Below are 10,862 nucleotides of genomic sequence, written 5' to 3' on the forward strand. Positions count from 1 at the left end.
GACTTACCCTAATAGCTTTTAACCAACCTACCCTCACTTTTACCAACATGTGGACTTTGCAACTCTGTGTGAAAACACTTAAGACCTGGTTTACTCTAACATCAAAGATACATTCAGAGCAGCACCCTGCCCCACCTCGGGTCATCAGATCACCTCTCAGTCATGCTAATCCCTGTATATCAGCCCCAGCTGATCAGGGCTAAACCGACAGTTAAAGAGGTCCAAGTGTGGTCTGAGGCTGCCATCGAGAAACTCCAAGACTGTTTTGAATGCTCTGACTAGGCTGCGGCAACCTATGACAACTTATTAAATATAGATGAATATGCCATGACTGTGTCAGCCTGCATTAACAAATGCATTGAGGACCTCAGCATCAACACAACATCACTACCCAGGCCAACCAACAACGCTGGATGAATGGGGATGTTTGGAAATCGCCAAAAGCACGGATGTCAGCTTTCAAGTCAGGTGATAAAGAGGCACTGAGTGTTGTACTACGGATGCAAAGTGGGTTTCTGTCCCTCGTTACTTGCCGTAGCCTAGCAGGTGTCGCTAGGTATGCTGGGAATTAGTTTTGAGGAAGTCAATATGGAGGCCAATGTGATTGGTAAAGTAGCTGAATAAATTACAACTGAACTCTCCAGATATACGCCCTTTTTGCATGTAATGCATTACACTGAGAACAGCATGTGCCAGCTTAAACTATGACAGATCAGCAAAGCAGAACCACAGTCGAAAGATCCAGGATCTTTTCCACAACACCAGCAACACCAGGAGGATGTGGCAAGGCATACGGGTGATCATGTGGGACCCGAGAGGTGCGATCATCTAAAAAAAAAACATAAAACAAAACAGACTGCGGTGATTGTGAACTTTTAATCAATAAAAGTTCAATAAAAAAATAAAAAGATAAGTTCAAATGAAAAAGATAAAAAAAGAAAGATAAAAATGCATCAAGAGCAGCAGAGTCAATGGAGCAGTCTGTTAAAAGTTGCACCCTTGGCGGGCACGATGAAGGGCACGGTCCACCCCAGCGCTGGATCCTCCTTCCGGCACGCTGAGCGTGTGGCCCTCTGGCAATCAGTCCCCAAACCTCTCCCGCTGCTTCTCTCTCACCCGCTCCGTCCGGCTCCCTCCATGATCGGCCTCTGTCTTGCCATGTCCGGTGTCTGTGTCCCTCCAACCAAACAGCTGCCCTTTTTATCAGCGTCCCAGTCTGCAGGCTGTTTGGTGGATTAGAAACACCTGTGCTGCTGCTGTGGGCGTGTCCAGGTATACGTGGTAATGTGACCTCCAAACAAAATCAGAAAAACACATGCAACACAGAAAAATGAAACTAACAAGAAAGTAATTAAGTTCAAAATAAAGCAAATCCAAAAATAGAAAAATACATGCAAAACTTGACAAAAAGGCCACATTACCACATGATCACAGACTACAACACATCCTCCCCCAGTAGATATAGCAAGCTCTGACTTCCTAAATGAACTGAACAACATCTTTGGAAGGTTTGAGACACTAAACAGCACTCCAGCAGTGAAAGCCGTTCTACACCACAGAGAGGTGGCACTTAACCCGTACATAGAAAGGCAAGGGGCCCCAGGCCCTGATAACATACCTGTGCTGGTGCACGAGGAATGTGCAGATCAGCTGGCTAGTGTCCTAAGCGACATTTTTAACACCTCGCTGGACCAATCCATAGTGCCAGCATGGTTCAAGTCTGCCACCATTATTGCGGTCCCTTTTACCCCATTTACACTACCCCTGAAAAAACGTGCCGAGACCAGTCTGAGCTCAGTAACTGAGATAACTTATCATTTGTGAATGGAAAGCAAACTGAACTGAACCGAGCTAGACACAATATATTTATATTTTCGATTAATGCCCAATTTTGAAGCATGGTCTGCGCTATGTTATTCCATGGAACAATGCAAGAAGGACAATCACGAACTAGTTGTGGGTCTAGATAGAGGAAGTCAGGGCAAGTTTGTGTGACAACGGAAGTACATGAGGGCGAAAAAGAGCGGGAATCCAGGTGGAAAAAGGGTCCCAGCGTTCTCATGCGCCTAACTCTTCTAGCTCGTCCATTTTCATGAGTTGTTTTCCACAATGCCGGTCATACAAACAAAACAAGCCGGTAAGGTACCAAACAGGAAATGCGCATAGAGTAGAGCAGATGCAGATTTGACCAATCAGAGGACTCCTGTCATCAGCACTGTCTGCAGTCAGCTACAAATTTGGAGAGGTCCACCAGAGTATCTGCGGAAGGGGCAGGGGCATATCTGCATAAACTGCGGTTTCTAGAATTTTCATCTGCGGAATATTGTAACAGTTGGAAATATCCTGTCCAGGGGTGATGCTGAGAAACTAGTCAATGCATTTGTTACTTCAAGGCTGGGCTATTGTAATTCTTTACTATTTTCAGCCTTTAGCCTGTGGTCGGAAAATGTATTTCTCTTATTTCATATATGAAATTATCCTATTTACTAACTATAAAAGTTCTCAGTCTGTTTTACCTGCAAGGCCAGACAATTCTCCTGTGTGAGGGTGTTTGTAGACCCGACATAGCTAGTAGCATGATGAACTGTTCTCTCTTTGCAAAGATATGAAAATAAAGCCCAGACTGAGTGAAATCCATCAATCTCCGTTTATCTCAGTTTGTCTAACTACGGTGAATACTTGAATACTGTTTTCCTACTACAATTTGGTGTTGTCATGGCAGGAGTCTCATATGACAGATTTTCCGAGGACAGCGATTGTCAGAAGGGTCAGCTACCACCTGGAGGAAGCAGTCTTCCAGCCTCAATACCTCATTTAGAAGTTTAGGGAGTGAGAGGTTCTGGTTTTGAGGTCCCTGGAGGTCAGCAGGAGAATCAAAACTAACCATTTCTTTTTTGAGACAGTGAGATACATCTTTTTTCGCCACAGTTTCAAAAATTATTTTTAAAAACCCCCAAAAGTTGTTAACAGATTCAAAGATTATTAGAAATCAAATACTGGAAAATTAGCTCAAAAAAGTTTTTTTTCTCCATAAAAAAAGAAATAAATAAATGTAATCTATTTAGCAAAAAAAGAAACTAACTAAATTAAAGATTAATAGGTTAATCATTTTAAAAAGCACTAAAATAAATTTAATACTAAAGAACCTAACAACATAGCGTACATATACATATATATACATACATATATACATACATGATAAAAGTTAACTTTTCTTTTGGGGAGAGGAGTGACAATTAGGGGTTTTTCACCTGTAGACCCTCGCATAGGAAAGTGGGGACTTTCTCTAAGCACTGAGATGAATGTTGTAGGGGCTGCTAGAAGGTACTTAATTTTACTGAGACTTCGGTAATCTAGAGTGGGATCCCCCCCAGGTATCCAGGTCGGCACCAGAGGATTGTTTTGCATACTGGGCAGAGCTAAATTACCTGTGGATAATGGGAGATTTGCAGTTCTCATTTACCATTTACCATTTAGAACAAAGGCAAGGTCCTAGGGAATTGTCAACTCCCCAAGCAGAATTTTTTGATTTTATTCCAAGAAAATCAATTTTTCTGTTTTCCTCAAGGAGGTTCTTTTAATATTCAGTCTACACAGGAGAAATGTTTGGGATCAGGTTGGCCTTGGAATGGACTGAAGAAAATATTTCATTAAGAAGCATAGTTTGGTCTGATTCTAGTTCAGCATTATTTTCATTTAAACATATTTACTCAGACAGCACACCTGATATAATAGCAGAAATTCAGCAATTATTATTTAGAATTCAAGCAATGGATTTATTAGTTTATTTTATATGGATTCCTTCTCATATAGGAATAGACGGGAAAGAGATGGCTGATAGATGTGCAAAAAAAGCAAGTAAACCTAATTTAAATGATATAACAATTCAATTTACTAAAGGTGAAATGAAATCAGTAATTAAAGGGGAACGCCGTTTTTTTTTTACATTGGGCCCTTAATTTTACGTTTTTTCATCATGTTCTACTCACCCATATGAGTTTTGTGTCATTTGGAGCCGTTCTGAAGATATTCCGTTAGGTTATATCCAAGTAACGTCTTCCTATAGGCAACGACTTAAAGGCATAAACTGAACTGTGCATAATTTATTCTTTATGGTACGCCAGCATTCATAACATGTAGGCAAATCACTGTCCCCTAGACATCCGCGGTTATATTTTTTATATTTATATGTTTTAAAAACAAAGCGGTGCGTGTATGATGTCATCTAGAACTTTTTACTAAACGCTACGCTTAGATTTTTCAGCATACCAGGCCAGAAAGAGAGGCAGCCAGAGCTCTCTTTCAACTACATCAGTAGGAGAGGAATGTTTCGGACTATGCCATTGAATTCCGTACACTGGCAGCTGGCAGTGATTGTAATCAGTCACCTCTTTTTAATGCATTTTTGAATGGATTATCTGGAAAACTTAAGGATCAATTGGCACCTTTGGAATTGCCAGCAGATTGGGATCCTCTTATTGCTCTGGCAATTAAAATTGATGAGACTATGTGAACATCAGAAGGAGAACTTTTCTTCAAGTAATGGCACAGCAGTCCACCCAAGACACAGCATTGTTAACTATTCCTCTTCCTGGAAAACAACAGCTGCACTGTCCTCTGCACCCTCTGCATCCCCTGCTGATCCCATGGAGCTTGGCAGGGCTCACCTTTCTCCTGAAGAGCAACAACACAGTTTAAATGAGGGGACTGTGTCTGTACTGTGTTTACTTTATTTTCACCTGTCCAGTCAATAAGAGACCACCAGGAAAACAATGGTGAGTTGCACTATTTTTTTTTTTTTTTTTAACTCTGGTAGTATTAACCCTACTGTTTTTCTCACCACTCCTGAAAAGACTGTCAGATGGGTTGTGTTTATAAATTTTAGTGCTGATGCTAACCTAATGGATGTTCATTTTTCAGAACAGTTGAACTTAAAAGAAATCCCTTGAGAAACCTCTGCAGGCCAAGACATTGGCTGGATGGCATTTTTGTTTTGTGACTCATCACACTACTCTTGTCTAGGTCACTTTTCCTGATCATCATAATTAAATTACTCTTGTCAGATGTTCCTCAACAGCCTCTAATCATGGGTTACCCTTTTGCATAACCCAAGCATTGACTGGGCCACTGGTTCTATTTGCTCTTGGAGTTGTGCCTGTTTACAGAATCCATCAACCCAACAAAAGGATGTTTTTTTTCTAAGAGTCGATCTACCACATCTGATATGAACTCTGATAATCCTGCCCTTTCTAAAGTACCTACTTGTTACCATGATCTCCAAGAAGTTTTCAGCAAATCACAGGCTGCCTCCCTACCTCCTCATCGACCATATAGTTGTACCATCGAACTGCTACCTGGAACCTCACCTCCTAAGGGACGTCTCTATTACTTACCGCTACCTGAACAGCAGGCCATCAAAGAGTATGTTGAATCTGCTCTAGAGGCAGGCATCATCAGGCCATCTTCATCTCCTGCAGGCGCAGGGTAGAGGCCTGGACAGATTTTCCAGTCCCGCGCCTGCCCGCTCCCGCAGTGTTCAGTCCCACTCCCGCAAAGAATTATGATTTTCAGTCCCGCTCCCGCCCGCACCTGTCATAGTTTGTCCCGCTCCCGCCCGCAATTCCCGCATGATTCCGATGTTGGCCTACTGCTCAAGGCAATTCGTGTCATTAGTTTGAGCCATTAAACATGCTGTGCTTAGCTGAGCACATAGTGCATGACGTGCATTAGGTGGCTTGAGCTGCTGCTTCACAGCAATACCCAACTGACCTACCAAAATCTACTGAGGATATTAAGAATAATATATTGTGCATAATCTTATATGCCACTCATCATCATGTTCACGTATGAAATAAAAATATAATAAGTTATAATTAATCATTTTAAACACCATATGATGAAGCCCCACCCAGCACATTGTGATGTAGGCCTATATATGATAGACAGACTGATAACTTATGACTTTATTTCACATTTTAAAACATGTTTTTAGTTTGCGGGACTGCCGCTTATCACCGCTCCCGCCCGCACCCGCACTGTGCACTCTGCAGGGCTCTAGCGCAGGGTCATTTTTTGTGGCCAAGAAGGACAAGCCCCTGCAGTTGTGCATCGATTACCGTGGAGCAAAGATCTTTACTAAGTTGGATTTGAGAAATGGCTATCCTCTTGTGAGGATTAGGGAGGGGGATGAATGGAAGACTGCCTTTAATACTCCCACTGGACAATAAGAGGACCTTGTGATGCCATTTGGCCTAAAAAATGTGCCAGCTGTATTCCAAGCCCTAATAAATGATGTGCTCAGGGACATGCTCAATTAGTTTGTTTTTGTATACCGGTACCTAGATGACATTCAGATTTTTTCCCCTGGTGAGCAGTCTCGTATCCAACATGTTTACAAGGTTCTCCAGTTACTTCTTCAGTACATACTCTATATGTGAAAGCAGAGAAGTGAGAGTTCCATGTTCCTAAAGTCTCTTTTCTTGGCTTCATTGTGGGCCAATGAGAGATTTGAATGGGTCCAGCCAAGGTGGAGGCCATCAGAGACTGGCCAGCTCCAACTTCAAGAAAGGAGGTACAAAGATTTTGGGCTTTGCAAAATCTATAGGAAATTTATAAGGAACTTTAGAACCACCGCCTCTCCTTTGCATGCCTTAACCTCTCCCACTCCTAAGTTTCTGTGGTCAAGAAATGTTTCATCTGCGCTCCAATTCTCAACATGCTAGATCCTATGCTTTAATTTTTTGCTGAAGTGAATGTTTCAGGTTCTGGAGTGGGAGCGGTCCTTTCACAGCACTCACAGCAAGATAATCATATCCCTTTGCTTTCCTCTCTCGTAAACTGTCTTCTGCAGAGAGGAACTACGATATTGGGGATCGAGAGCTACTGGCCATTAAGGTGGCCTTGGAAGAATAGCTTCACTGGCTTGAAGGGGCAGAACAGCCATTCATAGTATGGACAGACCACAAGAACTTGGAATACCTTCATAGGGCCAAGAAACTGAACCCCCGTCAAGCCAGGCGGGCCCTGTTTTTTAGCCGTTTCAATTTCAGTGTCTTATAGACCAGGCTCTACAAATTGCTAAGCCAGATACCCTGTCTCTTCTGCATAACCCTGCCTCTTCCACTGAGGTTCCAGACCACATCATTCCATCCTCATGCATTTGGGGGGCAATGACTTGGAGTGTGGACGAGAAAGTTAAACAAGTCTCTGTGGGTCTCCAGCCCCCAGTCAGATGTCCTGAAAATTGTCTCTTTGTTTCCCCAGAACTAAGGTCCCAGGTCATTCCCTGGGCACATGCAACTAGTTTTTCGTGTCATCCTGGAGTGAAGAGGACATGGTTTATAATACAGCAACCATTCTGGTGGTCTTCTATGAAAAAGGTTGTTTCTGAATATGTTTCAGCCTGTCCGGTCTGTCTCCAGAATAAACCTTCCCGCACATGTCCTTCTGGCCTTCTGCAGCCTCTCCCAATTCCAGCTCGACCCTGGTCCCACATTTCTCTGGATTTTGTTACTGGACTGCCTGTTTCTAAAGTTAACATCACCATTCTCACAGTTGTTGACAGATTCTCTCAAATGGCTTATTTCATTCCTCTTGGCAAACTGTCCCCGATGAAGGAGACAGCAGAGATCTGATTGGCTCACGTATTCAGAATCCATGATTTCCAAACTGATGTTTCTGAAAGGGGGCCCCAGTTTGCCTCTCAGTTTTGGAAAGCATTTTGCTCCATCTTGGGTGCGTCTGTCAGTCTCTCATCAGTTTACCACCCTCAGAGTAACGGACAGTCTGAAAGTCTTAATCAGGAGTTGGAGACTGGTCTATGTATTTTCGCCTCCCAATGTCCCTCCAGCTGGAGTAAGTAGCTCATTTGGGTGGAATTTGCTCACAACATGCTACCTTGCTTATCCACTGGCTTTTCCCCATTCCATTGTGTCCATGGCTATCAACCTTCTTTGTTTCCAGCCCTTGAGAAGGAGGTCAGTGTTCCATCTGTGCTAGCCCTTGTCCTGTCACTGCCAACAGACATGGGTTGAGGCACGTCGCATCCTCTAGAAACAGTCTTTGGTCAAAAGTTTGCTGCTGATCGACGTAGATCTCAGTTTACCATGTGGGACAGAAAGTATAGCTGTCTAATCGGGATCTCCCCCTCCAAACTGAGTCACTTAAGCAATCCCCAAGTTTCGTTGGACCATTTGTTGTGTCAATGATAATCAATCGTATCTGTGAGACTCAAGCTTCCCAGGACCATGACATGTCATCCGACCTTTCATGTGAAAGCAAGAGGAGATAAAAGGGAGATAACGATAAAACATCTTCAGTCTGCTTCATCACCTGCAAAGAGATGTAAAAAGAACAGCACAACCAAGGTATATAGTATAAAAGATACAAAAAATTAACACATTGATACTATCACTTAAGTTAAGTAGTATTATTTAATCTGAAGCTTAAATTACTTGTAGCTGAAGATAAGAATATGTACTTTCCATATGAAAGTGAATCTCTAAGTACCTGGAGCCAAGCACCTGTAGTTGTTTGTGAGAGTGCACTTCCGGCAATGGGACCTGAGGCCCCAGGGGCGCCCCACCCCACAGCAGGAGCCCCGGCCGGGCCCCGGGGTTCAGGCCCCGCAGAGCAGCTGCCAGGAATAAGCCAGTACCAGCCCGGGCATCCACCTTCAAACACCGAGCATCACCAGTGCACTGGTGAGCCCAAGCGCCAGCCAGCGAGGGGGGGCAGGACAGGGGAAATTGGCTCTGCAATCTGACTTGAGATGTTATTAGGAGAGGGACCAGACGACCCAATAGGTGAACCTAAAATCCAGATGGATGGGGGGAGCGGTGTCACTGCCACACTAATCCATCTAGTTCCTGCTTCGGGCCCGGCCCCCTACCCCGCACCTGGACCAGACGATTCCCAGCAAAAGCCCCCCCGGAGACAGGGCCAAGATTTCCCGCACAGGCAAGCCAACCAGAGCCTCATCATTTATATTATGGCCAATTGTTTGTTTTTTTGCTTGTCTTATCTGTTTGTCTTTTCTGTTGTCTGACTTTCTGTGGATTGTGTGATTGTCTGTTGTCATTTGTGAAATGATAATTTAGTTATTTTTGTCTTGGGAAAATAGAGGTGAGTGAATAGTTAAGGTTAAACTGTAAAGCCGGACCGTTTCTAGTTTCCGTGGTTCAGTTTTTCCCCTAACCTGTTTACAAAACAAAGCAGGAGTTAAATGTGTTAAAAGTTAATGCGCCGTTGTTTAAATTAGGAATAACAGGGATTGATATAAGGTTAAATAAAGTTTACAGAAATTTATTAAACAAAGTGAAAGATTTTGCTTGACAAAAATTGGGCATTTCTTCAAATAAGCAAGGAGCTGTGTCATTATTTCACTGCAAAAGTTGAATTTGGTAATCTTAATTCTTTAAGGTTTGGATTTAGGTTCTCAAGGATAAATAAATCTATATGTGTGTAAAGCTGTCAGGTTTAATCAATGATGATTATAAAATTGTGTGCTTATGAAACATTTTTGCACTCAGGAGACCATCCTGCCTGCTGCATTGTGTCTTGTGATGCAGTCAGGAGACCATCTTGCCTTGTCATTCTGATGGAGCATCTTGTCTTTATGAACTGATCAATTGTTGTGTCAGAACAAATACTGTTTTGTAATCATGTGCTATGCTCTGTTAATAAAAGACGGCTGCAGGAGGGGGTTCGGAGAAGGAGGAAAGCTTGAAGTTGGGTTGGGCTTCTCCTTCCGCTCCTGCAGTACTGTAGCTGCTAAAACCTCTTTCGTGTGCAGGCTCAATTTCTATTTATTTGCAAAGTTATTCTTCCTGAATCCAACAAAAGCAAAATAATTTGTATTAAAATAAATTAGGCTGATTGAATTTGCTTTTAAATAAGTGACAATTCATTTAGGAATTATTAAATATTAACAAAAAAATATGTTAAACAAATTTTAATATTTAGTCCAGATCAGCTTAAGATACATTTATTTCCTAAGATGAATTGTGGAGGCTTTAAAATTATCTATTATATATGAAAGATATATCTGGAGGATAAATTTACTGAAATTTAAAAGCAAATTCAAATTCACAAATAACACATATAGTTTTCTCTTGAAATTATAAATACATATTTTTTTACAAACTATGTGCATCTGGTTTTGAAACACTATTTAGCAGGTTTACATGGTCATATTCTTAAACATGGCTGTCAAGGACAGGGGGCCAGGCCCTGGGCCACCTTGAAGAGTGAGGCCCTATTCTTTGATGTGGATGCAATTATGTATGAATAAAGACGGATTTATGCTTTACACATTTTAGCACCCATGTTTCTCCATGCAGCCTGAATTTCCCTCACCTGACAACTAACAAAATTTGTAACTACATGAAAAGATGGTCTATAAATATCCCCAAGGCAAACAGATTGTTTGAAAGATTTTACTATGAAATTTTTTGGATGATGAAAAGAGCCAAAGAAAAGAAAACTGCATTTTCTGCTTTCTTAGTTATACAATTTTAACTACTTTTCCATTAATATCTAAAATTTCGTCTATTTTATTTTTCAAATTTCATCTTAGACATATCAAGGAGGAGCCTTTCTATCTTGAGGAAACCTTGTGCTTATTAGGTCAAGAATTTATCCAAGAGTGATAAAAACACAACCTTTGTAAAAGGACATCTGTAAATTAAAAATTAAAAGAGTTCCCTGTTGCTGTTCTTTTCCCCTTATTTTTCGATACGCAGAAAAACTCAAATCCAGTTTTATCTGACCAGGTTAAACAGAAAATGCATATTGTTGACTTTCTGAACACAGGCTCGAACTGGAAATGATTTTCGGACCTGACATTTTCCCATCTACACCGA

This window comes from Cyprinodon variegatus, unplaced genomic scaffold, assembly GCF_000732505.1.
Source record: "Cyprinodon variegatus isolate N-32 unplaced genomic scaffold, C_variegatus-1.0 Scaffold5, whole genome shotgun sequence".
NCBI classification, from domain to species: domain Eukaryota; kingdom Metazoa; phylum Chordata; class Actinopteri; order Cyprinodontiformes; family Cyprinodontidae; genus Cyprinodon; species Cyprinodon variegatus.